At 40.9% G+C, this 22686-nt stretch overlaps 1 protein-coding gene across 1 annotated transcript in view; it reads right to left on the bottom strand.

The window, feature by feature from the left end:
- Window positions 1–22021, bottom strand: part of LOC146004709 (sodium-dependent neutral amino acid transporter B(0)AT3) — a 101363-nt gene extending 79342 nt beyond the window's left edge. The window contains exon 1 of the mRNA XM_083143663.1: window positions 21828–22021. The gene's annotated coding sequence lies outside the window, so the exon portion shown is untranslated. The remainder of the gene's footprint in view (window positions 1–21827) is intronic.
- Between the last annotated feature and the right edge of the window lie 665 nt (window positions 22022–22686).

The raw sequence follows: 22686 nt of genomic DNA, 5'->3' as shown, positions 1-22686 counted from the left end.
TTCGAGTGTGTACCGCTTGTTTTGCCTGTTCGAGCGTTATTTGGTCGAGTGAAGAAGCTCTCAATTCCGTACGCTATCTAGCGTCGTCCGTGCGAACCATTTGACGCTCGAACGAAATCGTCTCTCTGCAGCATTCTAACACAAGAACAGAGAGAGAGATATACATGCCCAAAAAATACTGAAAGAAATAAACATACACGATTTACCTCCCCCTCCCTCTCTTACTGACACACGGTGGGGGAGGGGAGAAGGGGGAAAAGTAGAAACACATAGAAATGGGCCCAGAAGGAGACAGAGAAAGAAAGAGAGGGAATTCATTTCAAACCTGAAACGAGCCCGGCAATATCACTCACTTTTCGCACGAGTTGCTTCGCAGCGAAATAAAAAAAAAACGCCTGCTTGTTCTTGTCCGTCCTGCTTGTATGCGTACGTCCCTTTCTCCATATATCTACTGCTTGATGGAAGGTGAACAGGAACACCGATCGATATAACGTGCAGGACACCCAGCTAATGCTCGGTCCAAAATAGACACGGAAAATGAGAACAGTTTGATCTTCACTCATAGTTTTTCGTAGATGTACACTATATAGCCAAAAGTCACTGAACACCCAGTGCTGTTCATTCCAAAGACACCAGCCAGATAAGTAATGAGATGTCGGACCTCCTTTCGCTATTATAACAGCATTTACTTTTCGGGTCAGGCTTTCCACTAAGTTCTGGTTATATTGCTGTTTTTTTTTCTCCCATTTGTCCTGTAGCGTCGTGAATAGTTCATGTCGCGTGGGTCTGGCACTCAACCGACGCTCCAGTTCATCCCAAAGATGTTCTATGGGGTTCCAGTCGGGGGTTTGAATGGGCCAGCTAGGCACATCCACCTGATTGTCCTCAAGCCACGATGCAATGGACCCTGCTTTATGGGCAGCGGCATTATCGTGCTGATAGAGAAAAATGACCCATTCCAAACTGTTGCCACAGTGTGGGCAGCACGCTATTGTCTAAAATGTCCTCATGAACAGTGTTGCCATTGACCAAGACTAATGGGCCGAACCCAAGCCAGGAAGAACAACCCCAGACCATGACACTACCACCACGTTCACTTTGGTGTCCAGTGACTTTTGACTATATAGTGTATCTATAGTAATGCATTATTTTGACTCTTTCAGTAACCATACTGACAGAAGATTGATATGCACAAACTTGTATGGCTCAGTATGTAGTTAGAGAATTGGTAGAAATTCCTAAGTTAACTCTGCAAATAAAAATTATTAACAATAATATGTATAAAAATATTCAGTACCGAGTGCATAGAAAAGTTAAATTCCGTTCTGTAGATGGGTTTCGTGCGACGTCAGGATTTGCACAGCCGCCATGTTCGCGGCCACTATATAGCGTTCGTCACATCTGTACCAACTGCACGTTTGTTTTAATTCACGAATTAAATGTTACTATCTCCTGCCTGCCTGCTTGAATTCCGTATGCTTACAAGAACTGGCTTCAATCATGGCTGCTCGAAGCCACAATGCAACAGTTTGTGACGTAGGTGAAACTCGCCTATTGTAGGGGAGCCGGCGTGGCTCAGTTGATATGACATGCGAAAGACCTGGGTTCGAATTCCGACGCGGGTGATCTGGACAAGGATTTTTTAAAAACTTTTTCCTGTTTCTGCACGGTTCTGAGGCCCAGCCAGCCTCATAAATGGGTACCTGGGGGTAACGGGGGGGTAAAGGCTGCCGGGCATGATCATATTGACTGAGATCAAGAATATGTGGAGCTCTATACCTCCACACCATTACCCCATATGCCCTCATGTCATGTGTGCATGGGCACAGGGGTACCTTTACCTTACCTAAACATTAAAATTGTAAAACATGTTGCACATTTAGAGCGAAGTGCAGTCAGAGGTGTTACTATACTCGCCACGCATAATAATGATGGATGAATTTTACTTTTTCTACAGAACGTTTGCAGAGGATGCAGTTCAGTCGATATTATTCAACTATTTCTATGCCGAATTGTCTTTTAATTTCATCCAAGGTATTTTTATTCTTCGTTTGTGAAAGTGAAACATTTTATAACGCGTTTACCAAAGGTGCAAAAGAGCGCTATGGACCCGAAGTGCACTAGGTGACGTCACTTCCGGCAAGATCATACCTCAAGACTGCTTTTCGGACAGAGCCTGAGTTCGATTGGTTGGTGACGACAGCACGGGTGACGTAAGACCGACCTCAACATCTTCCGACTTGGAGCTCTGAAATTGCTCCTAAGTGCCATAACGTTGTGTATTTGTCTTCCCATGACCGCGGGCTGCAGAGACAGCGAGAACGGATGCTGGGGAGGAGGGAAAAAATACCGCTGACTTTCTCCATTTCGCTGTTCAGTGGAGACGCTTCACGGCATGAAATCATATCCGGAAGTCGTGGAGACCAGATGGCCTTCGGGATGCTACTCGACGAGTTGGTTGTTGGATAGAAATTGGACGCATAAAACCCCTCTCTCTCGTTCTATCCTCTTTCTCGACCCCGTCTCCGTTGGTTGTCACCCGGGATTTTTATTTGAAATAATAATGGCCGTTTGGTGCTTTATTCTGCCCCTTCCTACACTCTATTCTTTGTTTGCAGAGACACAAACACTCTTGTTGGAATCTACTTTTTCTCCTTGATTCTTCTTTAATGTCTATATCAGGGAAACAGTAAACATCCCTGTATACATAATAGGCTAAACAAGGCTAAGTCTCCCAATGACGCAGTGGTAACGTCATCTCCATGTACTCAAGGGATCCTGGATTCGATACCCCATGGAGGCACATAGTGGTTCGTATCCAACTTTAAACTGTAGGTCCAGTCCCGATTAGCCTTCTGTGCATAAAGTGGACTTAATACAATAACTCAAACATACAAAAAAATGGGGAAATATGTTAGGGTATGTTATTAATAAAGAAGGGATTTATATGTGTTAGATATGTAACTATATTTAGTTATTTTAATCAAAATATGGAATTAAATGTGGACTTATAAGTTTGAAAAATGGCTATTACCATCGCCTAGCTAAATAAAATGCATTAGGCTGACATGACATCATTTATAATGCAAAATTGAACTACAAAATGCACTTTCACATGTTGATCCATGCAAGCATCCCTCAAATTTCCCCAAACTAGTTTTTCCAGATATCTCAGAGGCAACTACCCTCCTGGCCCACATCTGCGGGCGCCCTTGACACGATACAATGAGAACTATGACTATGGGTCATATCATGATCAACCAAGCCTCATGGAATGGAAAACATTTGGAGTTAAAGCAGCATAAAATTACGTTGAAATTAAGCATACCAACACTTCTCTTACGAAATTCTAACCCATTTTGATATGTCACATGTCTATCTTTCCATTTTGAAAAAATGAAGTTCATTCCAAGATAGCGGAATGAAACATCCCACTCTACCCTGAATGTGAAAATGGCAGGCATGTTCATTTCCAGTATCAATTGACGTATCGGAAATCGTTGAAATGGCCTATCTCTTGACAGATGGATAAATATTTGTTTGTTTTGCAGACTATGAACAAAGAACAGTGTGTCATGTCACTCCACTGTTTGATTTCACTTTTTTGTTGTTCATACGTTACGGACGCACTGTTCTGTATTTTGTGTCAGAATCTTTACCTGTTTGAAGATAATGTGGAATAATTATGAATGTCACAGAATGAACTAAATATTTGGAAATATAAACTAGATTTAAGCCTTTCAAAATCTTGTTTGATTCAAAGTTAATTTCCTGTCCGATATGTAAGTAATTTGTAGTGTTAATAGTAATAATTATAGTGGGATTTATGACACCCAAACGTAACCTATAATTTTCAATCCTGCGCTGTTGTGTTCAAGTTCTTCTTATATCGTACTCAGCTGCCATCTTTCGAGCAATTCTTGTATTCGCTTTCCGTGGTGGTGTGTGAATATGTCCACGACTTGGGAACCGCTTTTTATTTTTCAGTCAATGCACCGGAAGACAGGGACTGTCACTTTTCTTGTCTTTTTCTTCGGCGAAAAGTGGATTTGACTTAGAAACTTTGCCTTCCTTGGACAATATTGGAGCTGTGGCTTTTTGTTTCCTTTTCGTTTCGTGACTTATCAACAGGTATTGATTTTCCGAAGATGTTTTCCAGACACGAGCACCGTTCACTCTAGGCCATTAAATAGTTTTATGGTGTTGGAGCCTTTATGGTAACATTCACAGGGCCGCAATTAGCGTTGGGTCCCCTTTAATTATGGTGCAAACGGCTTTGGCTTGTTATTATAGTTACCACTACTGCATGCAATACGAACCGCTTAGTTATTTTACGTATAAAACAAGCAGGATTGGCTCGAATGAAATTTTTGTGTAAACAAATTATGAAAGAGGCTAAACTCCATTTCTTATTAATTACGATCTTTAAAAAATAGTATCGTTTCAGCACCTGTGCTAAAATATGTAAAACATTCGAAAGCATTTTGAAATACGGAATTGAATTTTGGGGAAACTTACCACAGCCCGAGATTTTCAAAATATAAAAGAGCATTTTTGGCAAATGCAAATGAAAAGTTTGGAACCTGTTTTTTTTATTTTTTTAAAAAAATGCTTATACTAATCTACACAAAACAAAATCAAATTCTCTAAAGAACTGAGATACTCACAATTATAATTGTGTACAAGACCAGAAAGAGGAATAAACGTCACATTGCCGAAGTGTGGCTAACTGCCTACTAAAAAGTACAATATTACAAAGCCATTTTACATAGCTATAGGATTTGTTATAAAATAGTTATAAAATATTTCAGAGATGCAGAGTATTTAAAATTAAAACGAAGAGATTACTATTGGAAGATACTTTATGTTGAAGTAAAGCATTTCATTGATTACATTATTTTATATATAGTACTTTACGTAATTGTGTAATTTACGTAGCTATTACTGGTTTGCTGTAGTATCGTTATTGGTAACAAGATGTCTGCTGAAATAGATACAAAGTATTTTGTGACATTACTCCTGTCGACCTCCGTAGCACAGCACGCTACGACACCAAGGGCTCCGGGTTCGAATTCCTGGCGTCGTAGCGCTGTTCTTTGTGAGTGTCTCTTCATCAATTTCATTATATCATCACTCATCTTTGCGATTAGTGAAAAGATGCAGAAAGGCGACGCTAAATAAACTCAACCAATCAATAAAATTCTCTTTCTGACCAACATTGGGTCCGCAACGAGCGAGTGGTTGAGTGGCCGTTGTGATTTTCCAAGAAGGGAAAAATAATGAAAGTTATTATGTTCATCAATGGGGCTGCTTTCCTGTTGTACGTTGCACTCAATCGATCTCTTTCTCCTTGTTGCGTAATCTTTTTTCTCTTTCTCCCACTGGGAAGGACAATATCTTCATCTTCCTACTATCCGGAGTTCAAGTACCGTTTGGAGTACCTCGCTGGGAGATAATGGTCTCCGAACGGGGGACAAAACTCTCGGAGGCAATCTGCAAATTGCAGCGATATCGGAACTCGTTATGACGCCCCAGGGACTGAACAATGCCCACTCGACCACTCGTCTGATGGGAGCTGCTGATTCCTTTCCAAGCAGCGAGACAAGAGACATTATTCTGCCTTGTACCTGTCAGGGCCACACCGTGATAACGTGAACCGTAAGTCGCTTTTAGAACTTTAAGTATCTGGAATGTATCATAAGCAGTGACATGAGCTGGCGTCAGGAAGTTAAAGCGAGAACATCAATTGCAAGAGACGCCTTTAGAGAGGATGATGCATAAGGGGTGGCCCTTTCTCAAGACACTGCAATGGACTGCATTTTGCAGAGTAACGAAAGTGTGGCATCTGGACCCATCGCCAATATAATACTCCATGTGACCTGTGTTGTGTGCTGTCCGTAAATGTTTGTGAGTGTACCTTCGTCTATTTCATCTTGATACCAGTTTCATAGATCGGAGACTCATTAAAATCGGATATTTTGTGTTTCGCATGGTTCGTACTTACGAATTGTGTATTGCGGAACATAGTTCAAGGTGCCATTATGCTTTTTACACGAAAACAAACGCAATTTTTCACATACAGAGTGATTTTTGTTATTTCTTTCTTCGCTTCCGGAACACACAATATGGCGGGCACATCTTGACTCACGTTGTGGGTATGCAGTGTTTCAACCTTCTTCACCGAAAAATACCTACTATCGTGTTCGTCACCGGTGGAAATTATACATTATGCATGGGTAGCTGACGGATAGCCCCACAAACCATTCACGGATAGCCCCACGAACCATTTCCGATAAGGTTATGTTAGGTTTGGTTACGTTAGGCAAGCATAGTAAAAGAGGGGGGTTTGAAACACTGACAGGGGCTTACGTCATCAAACATATGCAGCATCCGGTTGTCGTAGGGCAAGCAAATGAAAGCAATGGCAATTGTGCGTCGGTGAGATATTTCTCTTGAAAAATACATGATTTTCCGGTCAAATATGTTCCACGATGAAAGAAAATACCTCGACGAACGTTGTAAACCTTGGAGAAACTCATTTCCGTAAGTAGTTTCTTGTGTAAAATTGAAGAAATGTGTCTCCGATGTATGAAACTGTTACCTTTCATCTTATCACCATTCATCCTCATGTTCGCGATTAGCCGAAAGTGGCAGAAACGCGAAGTAAAATAAGAAATCGTTCATTCATTTAATGGAAGAAGAAGAAGAAGTGCGAATTTGGCCAAACAATTATGGAAGAGACTATTGAAGTGTTTTGAGTGGAGTGTATGGTGCAGAAACCTAGACGGTACCAAGGAGTAGGAAAAAACTACGAGAAGCTTTAGAGATGTGGAAAAGAAATAGTGAAAGATGAACAATGCTGGAAGTGGTCAAGAAGAGAAAACAAATTGGCTAGAACACTGGCTAAGAAGGAACTGCCTGTTAAAAGACGCACTGGAAGAAATGGTTAACGGTGAAAGGATCCATATAATGTTCTTGAAGAATGGTAACAGTTTATGACCAGATCCAGTAAAGCAAAGAACTTGTGGTTTGAAGCTATGGAATGATATATGAACTCTAAGCTTTGAACCTAACTTTTTCAATCATCCATATTTATATCAAGCACTTTTCCTTCTTCCCTTATCTAGATCATGCTGCAAAAGTGACTTCCACATTGTGTATATGTGTTCAATGTTGGTAAGGAATTTTCCCATATGAATCTTGTCTGCAAACACAATATGGTACCTCCCCTCGTGTTATTGATTTATCTATTGAAGGGTCCAGCCCAATATTGTTTGTGTTCGGGTTTCGCAACGAAGGCAAGCTATCCATTGGTCATTGGATCGATGACCGACGACGAGTTTACTCTGTTCAATTTCTCCATAGTAATCAGCTCGAAAGGCCAAATAACATTTATGATACCGACCAGCGTAGATCAAGTACTTTTACAATGCTATCGTGCTGATTGTGAAACAATAAGCCAATATTTTCAGTTTTAATTATAATTGGATTAATTGTAGTGTGGCGCGCTGCTGAGTTGGTGATCCTGGTTCGAATCCCGAGTGATTTGCTTACATCTGTTACTTTAGTTACCACCCTGTTTTCATTAATTTAAAGCGGTGCATAGAAGTTATAGAGAGATAGGAAATATTGTGAAAAGCCAAGGCCAACACAAGACCAGGTGATGATGATGATAATAATAATTATTATTATTATAAATTTTTGTTCGGAATTCCAAGAGAGTAAGGCATAACCTTCTGAGAAGGAACTTAAAATTCTACCTCTTTTCCACGTAGCACACTCCCTGGCGCCTGGACCCACAACCAATAAAATCAACTTTGTAGTTCTGTTGATTGATTCATTCTTATATTTTTTTACTTCCCTTCTCTGCCACTTTTGGCTAATCGCGAAGATTAGGATGAGTGATGATATGATGAAATTGATGAAGGGACACTCACAAATAACACCGATGCCCAGGCCAGGATTCGAACCCAGGGACCCTAGCTTCGTAGCGTGCTGCTTTGGGGTTTGTGTGTCTTAGTAATTGCCCCTTCAACAATTGCGCTAATCATCCTTCATCTTAATCGTCGCGATTAGTGAAAAGTGGTAGAGAAGCGGCAGACACGTCACCGATCGTATCGTTAACGGCGACTGTAACGTATCGTACAGATTCCTTTGTCCTTTCATCTTTCCGAAAATAGTGTGGAGACTCCACCCACCACGTTTCCACTAAATGAAGATGTTCCCCGCCCAGCCGACCGCTGAATGAACGCTTAAGAAGCCGTGGCTGCGAAATGCTTCCCCCTTCCCCCTCTTATCCATGGTACGAGGCTTGAATCCCATTCTGACGCTCCTTACAGCCACGAAATAGAATTAGCCCGAAATCCGGACGAAATTTCCATATGAGATGGAGATTCCTCTCTAAGCTCCATATTTCCCCCCATGTCCGTTATTACCCGCTTCTCGCAAGTTACTGAAGGCAGCGCGATTGCTTTGTTAGAGAAGCGACTGTAGAAGGCCAACAGAAAGAGCAACATTTCTTGAGTTGTTTAGCCTAGCTTTTCTGCTACTTTTGACTAATCGTGACCATGAGGATGATATTGATGAAGGAAAACTCACAGCCCGGGATTCGAACCTGGTACCTCTGGCGGCGTAGCACCATACGATAACCACTCCGCCACGGATATCGGCAACATTTCTTGATATAGAATTGATTGGTTAGTTGTAAAAGAGATGGCGCAGCCGACGCAAACATTTTTGTATTAGCTGGGTAGGAGTACCTAAAGAATAAATCCAAATTTTACTAAGGGTTTAAGAAGGAAAAACTATCCAGTCACAGCAAACGTCTGGTCTTTGAAAAAAAAAATTATTATAGCGATACAAAATTATTATAGTTCCTAATACTTACAGCTGATTTAAATATGAAACCATATTTTACATCTCCCAATAGCGTGTTAATTCGCCTCGGCAATCAAGGGCATGGAGGCCGAATGTTCTGCCGGCCTCCGTAGCGGAGTGGGCTTTCCCCTAGGTCAGAATTTTTCCCCACATCACTAAATTCAATCAACCCATCATATTATAACATTGAGATCGACATTTTGTGAAGGAAATTTTTGTGAGGGATTTCGAAAATGCAACTTGCATAACCAAAGTCCATACAATTTTTATGCCAATGTGTCACGTAAGGGTGGATTAAATATTTACAATTCTATTTTCATAAATAGTTCAAACTTGGAGGACTTGTATAGTAGAAAATCAATATTTTACCACCATCTAAACAGTGCCATCTATTAGGGAGATAGTACAACTAAGCATTTTATTGTGAAATTAAGGCAGTTAATATATTCTTGTTTCCTGGGGGGAAAAACTAGACGTGATGGGTAAAAATGGATTTCATTTTTGGAATTCGCATGCTGAAATTATTCAAGAGAGAGTCATCTGCGAGACATTGAAACCCATGTCGACCAGTGTTATCGGCTTGGACACACGCCAGTGCAGTGGTTTGAATCCTACATTGGCTCTTGGACCAATACCTTTCATACTGTATAGGAAAACGTTTTAAAAACATATCTCTGTGTTACCTTCAAGCTACTGTCTGACCACGGAAGGCGAGACTAACTTGAGAGGATAAGTCTTCACGAGCGGAAGTAGGTAGACACATGTACGAAACAATGCTGTAGGCTTCAGATCAGTATTTCGTTTGCGTGTTTGGTTGTTTGGTATTGTAACAAAAATACAAATACAAATATACCGGGTGGCCAGAATTAAAGTTACCCAACTCAGAGCCCTCTGTAGTCTGTTTGAGGCATCGTAGAACTCTGAAATTTGGTGAATCCACTATGCAGACCATGGGAAAGAGGATGGCGATAAAAATAGTTCATTTTTCCGCCACCAGGTTGAAAAGTAGGGCTGTACTTCAATGATGGGTTGTAATAATGACCTAAACTGCTCCAATTGGTTATGGATTTCCCTTTACCTTTAGCTTGCAGCCACTAACAAATGTCTTTCTAAATAATAACTCAGCTAAAACACTTAACGTGAGTGCTGAACAAAAGTTTAGAAGTGATCACCATGCCATTAAATAAGAAAGAACGTGCATTGCTGGTGAAGTTGTTTTATCAGAACGGTAGTAATAGTGCAGCTGCATATTGAACACTGCTGTATTGGCAGAAACAACAATAATGGTTTATTATGTTTTTCAATATTCATTATTACAACAGCACCACATTTCAACCTGGTGGCGGAAAATTGAACTATTTTTTATCGCCATCCTCTTCCCCATGGTCTGCGTAGTGGAGTCACCAAATTTCAGAGTTCGACGATGCCTCAAACAGGCTCTGAGTTGGGTAACTTTAATTCTGGCCACCAGGTATGTTAAGACAGAAATGAACAAGGAAATCAAATAAATAGAAGCACGAAAGTGGAGAGCAAAGAAGAATGACATTTTTGCAGATCAAGTTTTTAACACAAGGTTAAAAATATTACCTTCAATGACCAAACACGGAAAACTTCTTTGAATGTAGACCAGAAGAGGACTCTTGCAAACTTGGAGATCGTCCCAGATCGTGACAGAAAATGGCCTAAAGGCTAGCTAATGGAGAAAAGTACCCTTAGCAGCTTGTCTATGCAATTATCTCGCCGTCTGTCTTCCCCTCCGGAAACCGAACTGGAGACCTTTCCCGCCGAAGATGTGAACCGAGACACTTAGCTAACTCGGTGAATGAGACTGGAGTTCTCTGGAGTAACTCAATTAATTAGTGCACTTAACGCCTCGTCTTCCCTCCAGCTCTCCAGGAACTCCATAGGAATCTCTCCAGTCGAGCCTCGGGGCTCCAGAAACGATTTATCTACCGATGGGGATCCTTCTAGTCAAATGGAATGTTGTGTACTGAGGGGAGAAGCAATTCTTTCATCGCAGCAGCAACAAAGGACCACGTTCTTCTCAGGCCGACTCGCGACCTCGCTTCCGGAGATTCTAGGATCGAGTTTTGTACAAAGCAGAGCTGTTGTGTTTGTGCTGGTTTCGCATCTCCTTCATCTAACCATCATCCCTCCTCAGAGCTGAGATTAACCTATACCCCGCGACAGGTTAAGTTTGCAGCAGGTTTTATGTATTAATCCGCGCGAGAACGGCGCTCAGCATCTCCCGTGCGAGTCTTGCCTCGACCGCCGAGCTGTTCATATCACAGACATTGAGAAAATCGGTAGTATTGCGGCGGAACTATATTCTGCGCGCACGTTTGGATCTACATAGGCGAAAAGTTGCTGCAAACTTAACTTGTCGCGGGGTTTAGAGAGGTAGATAAAATGAGGAGCAGGGTTAAGATGAAGAAGTGAGAAAAGATGGAGAAGAGAAAGAATACAGGAAAGAGATCAGGGATAAAATGAAGGAGAGACAGATAGAGTAATATGTACGAAAGAGAGAGAATGAAAGAGAATGCGAAAGATTGATCGATTTTATTTATTTTTCTTCGCTCTTCTGCTAATTTTGACTAATCGCAAAGATGAGGATGAATGGTGATGAAATGGACGAAAGGACAGTCACACACATGGACAAGACACAACAGAAATCCTACATATGATTATATTGGCTGTAGGCCCAGACCCTAGAGGCTCGTTAGTCTGCAAAATGATGTCCAGGATGTACTGTGTAGAAGGGAGGTTGACAATTTGGTTTCTTCAGAACAGTGGCGTATACTTGGTTAAGAACCTGGGCTATCGCACCATATCATAGTGTTCGAGTGGACAAAAATTTGCTGGTGGAGGTGTTTTTGTGTTTTTATCTCATTTGAGGTGGCGGGTTGAAGTGATGTGACTCTGTGATTAAAAATATATACCTCATAAATAAAACATGGAAATATACACTGTCAGTAAGGAAAGGATTTCAAGAATTTCATTCTTATTTGCATAAATGAGAGGCCCATATAGGAGAATAAAAATAAAATTTCAACCTACCTATTTTCACGATTTTAAGTTCGGGTACTCCTTGTTGGCGCAGTAATAACGTCGTTGCCTTGAAACTAAGGGGTCCCGGGTTCGATGCATGGTGGTTTATATACCACTTTAACTGTAGGTCCGATCCCCATTAGCTTATCTGTTCATAAAGTGGACATACAAGAAAAATCCACAACTATTTGGAGCTTATCGTCATTCGTAAGCCGAATAGACAGCTTGTTAATTATGTCCCTCATTTCAGTTCACTACACAACAAACAGCACATATCATTCACAAAAATACAATCCACTCACTACTGTATTCACACGCTGCCTCTAAATAAATTCCACGCACCAAGACCACTCGACGCGATCTGATCCTTGTCATTTCGGTAAACCATTCCCGCTCAGCCAACAATTTTCTATTCCCCACTGTATCTCTAGTTGTTTGAAAGTCAACGACCTCTTTTTCAACTCCTCTGCAAGCGTTCAATTATGTTCTTGTCCCTGCCACATGACACTTTCCCCTTTCCCGCGATAATTTGGCTTCAAAATTCCCCATTCCTGGGAAGATTACGTGCTGGGAAAAATTGGTGTGCAACATTGACCCAGACTGTCGAGGAAGTTCAGAGGGTTTTTTCCCCGCCATATGCAACCCTGTTCTCTCTCCTGTAACAGTTTGACTCCACAATTCCCCGGTCCTGGGGAAATTACATGGTGGGAAAAATTGGTTTGCAACATTGATCGGAGCCCTGTCAAGCTTACCCATCACGCCCGTGGAGTTGCCCGCCAGCTGGACCAGCCGTCTCGCGAATTCAAAGACAGCGGGCAATGTTTCCAACTTCTAAGAAATCAGGTTCATCTTCTTATTGAAATGAAACATTTTATGCACATTTTTTGATAGATATTTTTTTCTGTATTTTATTTCCCGAGTCTGGGCTTTGCAGATAGCCTAGATAGCCCCGAATATACGCCCCTGCTTCAGAAATATTCACCCCTTATATCCCAGAGGGAAAAAAATAGAGAGTGGGGGTCAGCAAGACGGAGAGACATGATACTAAGGATAAGATTGTTTCATTTTCATTTAATCATCGGGACTGGCCCTACAGTTTCATGGGGGATCAAAACCACTGTGCAATGTGCCTCCACCTGGTATCGAACCCGGGACTCTGATTACAAGACAACGACGTTATCACAACGCAATCGTGGAAGTCCTAAGGATAAGATTGAGAAAGAATGAGATAAAAGAGGTCAGGGAAAGAGTGGAGAAGAGAAAGAATACAAGAAAAATATAGAGAGATACTACTAAAGAGATCAGAGATAAAGTGAAGCAGTGAGAGAAGGAAACAGAAAGAGTACAAGAAGAATACGAAGGGAGAGGCCAAGAAAAAGATGAGGAAAAGAGAGAAATAGAAAACAAGTGAGGAAGAAAATGAAAGAGAGAGAAACTGGAAAAGACGGCAGAGAGAAGAATAAGTGGCTGAGAGATTGGAGGAGAGAATAAACAGTAATTTTCCGTCGCGCCTGAGTTTCGCCGTCCAACTTACGAGAAATGTTGGAGTTGTGAAAGAAACTAGGCAAGTCTTAGCGCCCGAAGGATTTCCAACGGTGGGAAAGTTATGGAACATCACAACTGCTATCTTAGACTCTGCGAACTTACGAAAGGATACGGCATCAAGATGTTCCTTCTGCACTTCCCTGTTCCTGTGAAAGCATCTGGATTTGTTACGGTGCGGATGTTATGCGCTCTATATCAATATTTACTTATTGGGCGCTCGCAGCATAAGTATGAAAACTCGATATACAATGCTAAAAGGAAGTTGCATAATTTTATATTGATAGAGTGGAATGTGATAAGGTCTGAAGAAAATGGGATATGTCAGGAAATAAGCAGAAAGCAAAGGCGAAATGTTATGCACGGAACAAAAGAGAACAAGTATACGGTAGCATGTTAGAAAGCGTGCCAGGACAACGGAGGCACGTAATGACTCGACGGTCATCGCTGATGCAGTCGTTCCTGGTCTTCAGGAGCCAATGGGCTCTCCCCGAGCATGCATACGCCTCTCTGCACGGCGTGGCATTCTTCGCACCAGGTTGTCCAGTGTATCCTGAGGAATACGGCCCCCATTCCTGCATGTCGGCAGCAAGTTGTGGGTTGGGGGTGATTGGCGATAGCTGTCTTCGGGAGTGCCCATGCATTTTCGATGCAGTTGAGATCGGGTGGATAAGCTGGCCATGGCACGTGTATGAATTCTGTGCAGGACAGGAATACGTACGATATATATCTTTCTTTCAAAATATGAAACATTTTTTTTAATGCTGTAATTCGAATGTCCCTCAATCAGTTTTAGCCGTTTTGCTACGATTAGCCAGACGAAGCACAAAAACGATTTTAAAAAAAGACACAAATGGTAAAGAAGCGAATTGATATCGACAGTTCGAGGTTTTGTTGTGAATTGATGGTTCGACTGAAACTCTGGCCGACGCAAGAGTCGTTTTCGAAATGACCTCTCCATTCGAAAAACCGATGTGATATTCCAAATTCTAAAAAAATGCATCTGCTTAGAAATACTTCTAGCGCATTCACATGAATTTTCTTTCGCTGTTGTCTAGTTATTCGCAATAAATTGGTTGCTACAGACTTATGTAGAACTCACCGTAGGCCATATTGAACAACAGTGGATACGCATACTACTTCGGATTCCACTTTAAACTGTAGGGCCAGTCCCGATGAACATATCTGTGCATAAAGTGGAGTTAAAAGAAACAAAGAAAAGTCAGACATACTGAGCAAGTGGTGTGATTTGGTGCTCGACTCTTCAGCAGTGATGTGCGTCTACGTGTAAACAACAATAGTCTACATTCTACACGTAGACTATTTTATACACGTAGATAACGTAATCTATGTATACAACATGACGAAAGGTGAAAACTTAGCTAAGGGCGCTGTAGAAGTAAAACAAAATTATACTGCGTATCAGTTGCTAGTGTGTGAGAAAAGCCTTTCATACTCTTCCTTTCAATTTCGAACAATTTCTCACTTAGGGAAAAAACCTTATATAAGATAATTTTAGTGTTTTGTGGGAAAAGGGACTACTTTTGCCTCACGACTGCCATCTGTTGTCTTTTTTTTGCATAAGATTTATTTTCTTTCGAGAAGAGAGAAATTTTGTTGTAAATAGGATTTTTGTCAGTTCGTTAGGAACAAATATAGTTGGAAATGTCACTTTCCTTTTATGATAGCCTATAAAATTATTTTTAATGTACTTTACATTGTCTACGTAGTCTATGTAAAATACAACCAAATGTAATCTACGCGTAGATTACGTGTAGACAACGCATGTAGACGTAAACTTATAGTATGCGGCACATCACTGCTCTTCAGACACCTTGTATAGAGGCGTCGCCAAATAACAACAAATAATAAATTGTAGGTACCATCCCCGCATTCATCCGCGAGGAAAATCATCAGGCGAAGGTCTCCCGCTATCCGAACCTCATTCGATTTAGTAAAACGTAAAAATGAAGTCTTAAGTTGGAAAAAAAAAGAAGATCGCTTTGTAGAATCTGCGGATGCTATGGACCACGACGCTCGAGGTAGATTGAGAGAGAGTTTCAATGAATACGCCATTTGATGGGATCTCGATCCACTCCAGCGGACCTATTCACAGATTGTTTGCCGCCAGGGTGGATGGGGAGAGCACCTTCAGATGTTCACGGCAAATGAGAAAAGTCGCGGAAAAAGAGAAAGAAGAGCTGACGAAGACATTCAAGACAGTTGAACAGAAAAAAATCGAAGAAGAGACGATGGAGTGCACAATAACCTTCGTGAAGTAGATGTTCATGTTTTTTCCCTTCTTTTTTATGCTCACTATTCGGCACAAGGTTTTAAATTCCCTCAGGCGGCCATCTTGAATATGGCGGTTTGCTACCGTAGAATGGGATGCCTTCAATACTACATCTGCTAGCAAGTATATTAGTCTCTTGATGAATTAAGCAAAAACTCGTTGACGTATTTTTAAACAAATTGTAGCAGTAATTTTCTGGTGATGTAGCGAAAATACTTTAACATTGTATCAAAGCTAACTCCTTGCTCAATGTATTTGTTGTTATAATCTACACATATGAAGACTTGTATTGTGTACCAGAAACAAGTAAAACACATGCAAATCTTCATCTGTCTTATTATGATCTCTGATTTGTGTAATTTTCAGCAGAATGTAACTGCAAGAATAACTTAGTTACTTTTGAAGTACCTTTAACTGTAACTGAGTTGCTTCTTAAAATGATTAGCTGCAACCAGTGATGTGCCATAGACAATAAGTTTACGTCTACGTGCGTTGGCCGCGGTGGCTCAGTCGGTAACGCGTCTGACTACCATGCTAAAGGTCCCGGGTTCGATCCCCGGCCGGTTCAAATCCGGGAGCTTTTCTAACGATGGAAGCGGCCCCGGCGCCCACCCAGCGTCGAATAACATGGGTACCTGGGGGAAACCCTGGGGGGTAAAGGCGGTCAGGGGCATGATGCTGATCACATCACCCCCACTCACGACCGGATCACCCCCTATACGCCTTCATGGCGTGGTGCTAAGCACAGGGGAGCACTTTACCTTTTTACCTTTTTTTTCTACGTGCGTTGTCTACACGTAATCTACGCGTAGATTACATTGGGTTGTAGTTTACATAGACTACGTAGACAATCTAAAGTGCATTAAAATTAATTTTCAATGGTTTCATGAAAGGAAAGTGACATTTTCAACTATATTGGTTCCTAACAAACTGAAAAGAATCCTATTTACAACAAAATTTCTCTTCTCTTCTCTCATCAACTATGGAAGAATATAAATAGTATGCAAAAAACAACAGATGGCAGTCGTGAGGCAAGAGTGGTCTTTTCCCCGTAAACACTAGAATATTTCCTATGTTAGGTTTCTTCCTAGGTGAGAAATTGTTCGAATTTGGAAGAAAGAGTATGAAAAGTTCTTCTCACACATCAGCAACTGATACGCAGTATAATTTTCTTGTAATTCCACGGCGCCCTTTGTTAAGTTATCACCTTTCGCTATGTTGTTTACATAGATTACGTCATCTACGTGTATAAAATAGTCTACGGGTAGAATGTAGACTATCGTTGTTTACGCGTAGACGCACATCACTGACTGCAACCCCGTTACTTTTTGAACCAAGTAACTTTTTTTCAGTTACTTTTTGAACCATGTAATTGCAACTCTGATAATTTTTCAAGTTATTTTCCAAACGCTGCTTTCGTTAAGCTTATTGTAACAGGATTTTGCAAATAAGTCTGCTAAAGACAAGAACAGCGAGTCCTGATTTTGGATCCTTCTCCCCACTTGTGCGCCTTTTATTTGTCTTCTCCGCTCTTCCTTTATCTTAAAAGGATTCGCTACTAATTAGAACGCTCTGAAAAGGCTTCAGAATTTGATGTCACGTTGTTAAAGATGGGTTCGCAATCAATACCACGTGACCTTTCTGATATCTCTGGAGTGAAGAATTGTCTTACCACCTTTTGGAGGGAGGGAGAGGGGTAAAATCAATGCTCTACTGCGTGCATCGTGCTCAATATTCCGTAAAAATTAATAAAAATACAGTTTATGCCTTGTTAGAACATGATTCGTAACCAGTAACATACTTACTTTGTTTTATTGACATCTTTTCTGGCTCATAGTTGTATTTTATACAGTACTAGCCGATTAGCCGGCGTTGCCCGGGTATTTATTTATTCCAATCTTGTATTAGACAGGAAAATAATTAATTCTAACTATAGTGTAAAATGTAACTAATTTTAAATGTGATCGTGAATGTCACCAATTAGCTTAGCGACTCTGAAAGCTATGGATTCGACACTAATCTAGCTCATTTGTGGCATTTTATTTATCACCCCCTCTCAACCCCATAACGATAGGTGATGAACTTGAATTATAACACCATTAAGCCTTGTTTCCATGATATGTAAAACTCAATATGCTGACCAAGGCAGAAATTTATTTTATTAAAAACATAAACTAAACGTAACGTTTCAACCTTCTAGCAAGGTCTTCTTCGGACTCTGCACCCAGTACAAATGTAACAAGGTACAAAACAGGACGATATATACACACAAAAATTACTCCCCACCAGACTATTAGAAAGTTGTTCTGGAACATTCTAGCAGATGGCTTTCCCTTGTCAATGTTCCAGAACAACTTTGTAATAGTCTGGTGGGGAGTAATTTTTGTGTGTATATATCGTCCTGTTTTGTACCTTGTTACATTTGTACTGGGTGCAGAGTCTGAAGAAGACCTTGCTAGAAGGTTGAAACGTTACGTTTAGTTTATGTTTTTAATAAAATAAATTTCTGCCTTGTTCAGCATATTGAGTTTTTGAAGTTGAACCGCATTGGGAGTGTAACGAAAACTATGGATTCCATTCTCAACACAGCCTGAATGTTAGACAACCCGACAACACTATCGTTGTGAGGATTGCATAGAGTCACGGATGTCTGTTTGTGCGGAATTTAATATCGGTCGTTCTTGATTATTTTTACATGTCATCCCTTCCCACCCTACCCCTAGGGGTGTCTTACCCCAAACACATTCTTTCCAGATTGCAAGTGATACGTGTACCAAGTTTGGTTGAAATTGTTCCAAGCGTTCGAGAGTTATGCCGGAACAAACATATATATACACACACACATACATCCATTTTTATATATATATAGATTTCAACCAAGGACATCCCAAGAGGATGCGTTTGTGGCCTCAACCCCCTTTGGATTTGTTTTAAGCCCACTTTATTCACAGATAAGCTAATCGGAACTGGAGGTAACCATTGTGTGTTTCCACCGGGTATCGAGCCCGGGACTCCTTGATTACAAGGCAACGATTTTGCCATACGTCTTTGGGGAGGCCATCAACCCCTTTGAAGTTCCTATGAAATAATTATAAAGCACGAAAATATAGTTTTCTTTTGTGTATTGCAGTAGTTAAAGAGCAGTGCTTAATAAAACATGGAAAAGTTACTAACTTTTCTTTCATATTGTAATACCTAAATAGCAAAGCTATCCCTTACATATCCACAGATGGAGTGAGCGTGTTATGGAAAGAACGGACTGCACTAGTTGTGAGGAAAACTTTCTTGAATTATGATATTAAGAATATAGATGCAAAGATTCACCAGCTCTCATCCAAAGCTGCCATGATAGAAATAATTTATTTAGCTTTAGTCTTTCCTTTTGAAACACTTTTAGTAATATTTTCTTCAAGACAATGTAACGCTATGGGGACAGCTAGCGCTACTTCTGGGTAAAATACCTTAGTTGAAATGTAGATGGGAGACATAGAAACGCACTCGCTCAATATATAACATGTTTATTGATCTAAGTGTCTTAACAAGTATAAAACTTATAACTACTCTCAAGCCTGAATCACACGGAAGTGGATTTCCAGTAGGAATGCCCTAGTTGGCGCTGGACTGGCTACCTATTTGCTAGTTTTCGCCTCACGCGATACTTATTATCGTACTTGCTGATAGACGTTTGTTCCCATAAGACATTTCGCTGAGCAGACAATCTGAAGAATGTTGTACGAGAATTACTGCTTTGTGCTTTTATTAAAAATTAAAAAAAGAAAAGTATGGACTAAAGATGGGCTCGAAAAAATATGGTAATCACTGCGTACCGAACAAGCTTTTTAATTAACTCTGGTATGCATATTCATACATGCGATTTGCAGGATTCATTCACAATTTTTAAAAAAAATCAAACATTTAATTTAATACACATGGTAATAATAAGGTTTTTCATTTTCGGCTAATCATATTTGTCACGTACACATCTTATCACTTTGCATAAATACCTAAATATTAACGAACTGAACACGAATGCCCTGCACGTCATCTCTTTCCTTTTTTTTTTATCAAGAAACTAACAAAAACAGCCAACACTCGGAAACCACAGACAAAAGACTCCCCTTTGTAAACTCGCAGATTATCTTCACATGGCCAAACTTTACTCTGATTAGCTGTTCCACAGAATCCAGTCGAGGAAAGCCAGTAGCAATTAGAACATGTCCTATTCCTCCAAAGTAGTCAAGCAGCCAGCCAGGCAGGTAGCCACAACAGCGCCAACTAACTGGATATCCAGTTCCGTGTGATTTGGCCTTAACTACCTGGCCATATGTGACTTGATCTTAGTATACTGAGATAGTGGGAATTCTCAAGTGTCAACATTTTGGGAAAAGATGCTTTTTCTCTAAGACAGGAGCAGCGAACAGCAGAGCGGCATCTCAGCGTCTCTCGATGAACCGGGACTCAACAGACGTGTTTCCAGTTGTATTTATTCCAGCTACAACCTTGTCTCTATCCTCAACCCTGCTAAGAGAGCTCACAACCTTGCTATTTTCTTGACTGTCCATTCTGTGGGAGAGAGTTGGCCTTTGCTGGCCATGGCGAAGGCTTGTGGTCAGTAGACCTTCGGTGGTTGTCGCCAGGGTTATTCCCATAATATTCAAGGTCAACGTTCTGGCCTTGTTTACGCTAAGCCACCACAACTTCCTGTAGGTTACCTTGACGGAAACCTTGCTCTTGATAACATAGGAGGGGGGGAGGACCTTGACTGAATCGCTCGTGTCGAGGACGAGACAAGTGTGTGCGACGCATGTCTTTACTTCCTGAGTCTGCTTTCATATTTCCTTGTTGAGGCAAGGAAATATGTAACTCACAGAAACTGCTCGTTTCGCATTGTCGATGTAACTTGCTCTGCCTTTGGCACAAGCTGCGTTTCCGCCTACAGACTTCTGTGGAACTCGACGTATTGAACAAATATTGTGATTCAGTCTATGGTATGAAACTTTTCGAACACCCTATAGAACGGTCCTAGTGTAAAGCTAAAGAAAAGAGGATATCACTTCTCCGAATAAATACGGTAGCATCTCTTATGGAGTACAAGATAGAATACAGCCAGCGTCATTTGCACTATCCAATATCATAAGAGCGCGGGAAAATTTCAAGGTTGTGCTACTTTACTGGCTACTCCAAGCGTCAGGTGTGACGTATGGGAAACACACCTCCGCACGGACCAATCACGTCACGAGTTGAAGTTTGGAGGGAGGAGCTTGCACCGGAAACTAAAGCAGCACTGGTACAGTATATGAATCTTCTGAACCAGCTGGGAAAATGGTCGCTACGCTAATCACTAATGCAGAGGTATTAAAGTCCTTATCAGAATGAAATATATATGCTCTCCTGTAACTGTTGTATTATAGTGAATAGCAGTAATGTTTTATTGTGTTGAGCATGAATACAAGCATTCAGTACACTTCACGATAATCAATCCATAACGTAAGACTGCAACAATGCATTAATTTCCAACAAAGATTAAATAAGTTTGTAAGGTTTTTGTGCTAGTTTCTTTAAAATCCTCTTAGCTAAACATCTGTTATTTGAAAATCTTAATGCAAGCAATATTAGTATTAGCAGTACTTTTCGTTTAGTGATAACATAGATTCATGGCACGTAGTACATATTTTTCATTGTCGTTTTTTCGTTCAAACTTTTTTCGGTTCTTGATTTAATCGTTGTTTTAAACTTGTTTAGAGATATTTAAACACAATTGTGCCAACCTTTTTTAAAAAATTTAATTTACTTTCTGTACGGATAGACTAATTGAAATTTGGTCTACTTTTTTAAAGGTCAGATGCGAACATCTGAACTGTGCTTACAGCGGGATTCGAACCTTGGAATCCTTCGATTACAGGCCGATAGTCATGCCAAGGAGGCCCTAACGCAACAGTAACGGGACAATTAGCAGCCCTTTCGACTTTTAAGGCGGTTTTAAGTTTAGAGTACGCAAAACAAACGCAGGTTGGATGAAATGAAACAGAATAACTAAGGGAAAAGAAAGTTTTTTTTTTGTACTTACTCCCCGTTCATGAGTTCCTGTTCACTGTCTTCCCTTCGTCGGACGCACCATTCTGCGTGTCCGCCTGGACTCTGACGTCACTCGCAGCGTCATAAGGCACACACCACTTCTCAGATCGACGAGGAAGAAACAACCACAGGGGAAAAGAAGAGTTCCTGGTACAGGGTGAGCTGGATCCACAGCCAGAAGCCACCCCCGCTTTATCCAATAAGCAGAAGGGACGATCAATACGCGTCGAAAACCCCCATGCGACTGCAGCGCCTCTGGTGGGAAATCCGAGAGTCAGCAGGGGAGTGATTTTGCGAAAATGATCCCCTGCCATCTGTTAGGCGAGTGTCGAAATTCGTAACGATTTGGAGGAGTGTGAAGCGGTGACATTCACTTCAAGGATTCCCGTGCAGAGAATCAGTGTCGTATCCAAGTGGGGGAGTTGGGGCATAACCCATCTCATTACAAGAAAAGATTTCAAAATATAGGCTGGCTGCTAACGAAAGGGAGTTATCCCCTCCCTTCATCAATATATCTCATCCCTTATGAAAATCCTGGGCACGCCACTGCACGGAATGGTTAGAGCATTTGGTTAGGTGCGTAAAGGGTGAACTGTTCAAAACATACTTAAACATCACGTAGTTATTTCACGTATACACTGTATTATTGCAGGCAAACGAGGCTCTGGCGTGTGGAGCCATAACCAGTATAATCTGGTGTTCTGTGTCCTATCCATACGTGCTTGTGATTGCCCCTTCTTAATTTTCATGTATTCACAATACATCTTCATCGTCGCGATTACCCAAAACTGGAAGAAAAGAAACGTGCAATAAGCCTGTTACAGCAACAACAATAATCGTATTTGTTGTTT

Source organism: Lepisma saccharinum, chromosome 22 (genome assembly GCF_977018435.1).
Source record: "Lepisma saccharinum chromosome 22, izLepSacc3.1, whole genome shotgun sequence".
In the NCBI taxonomy this organism is placed as follows: domain Eukaryota; kingdom Metazoa; phylum Arthropoda; class Insecta; order Zygentoma; family Lepismatidae; genus Lepisma; species Lepisma saccharinum.
The sequence above is the reverse complement of the archived record's forward strand: the minus strand, read 5'-3'. Positions and strand labels throughout refer to the sequence as shown.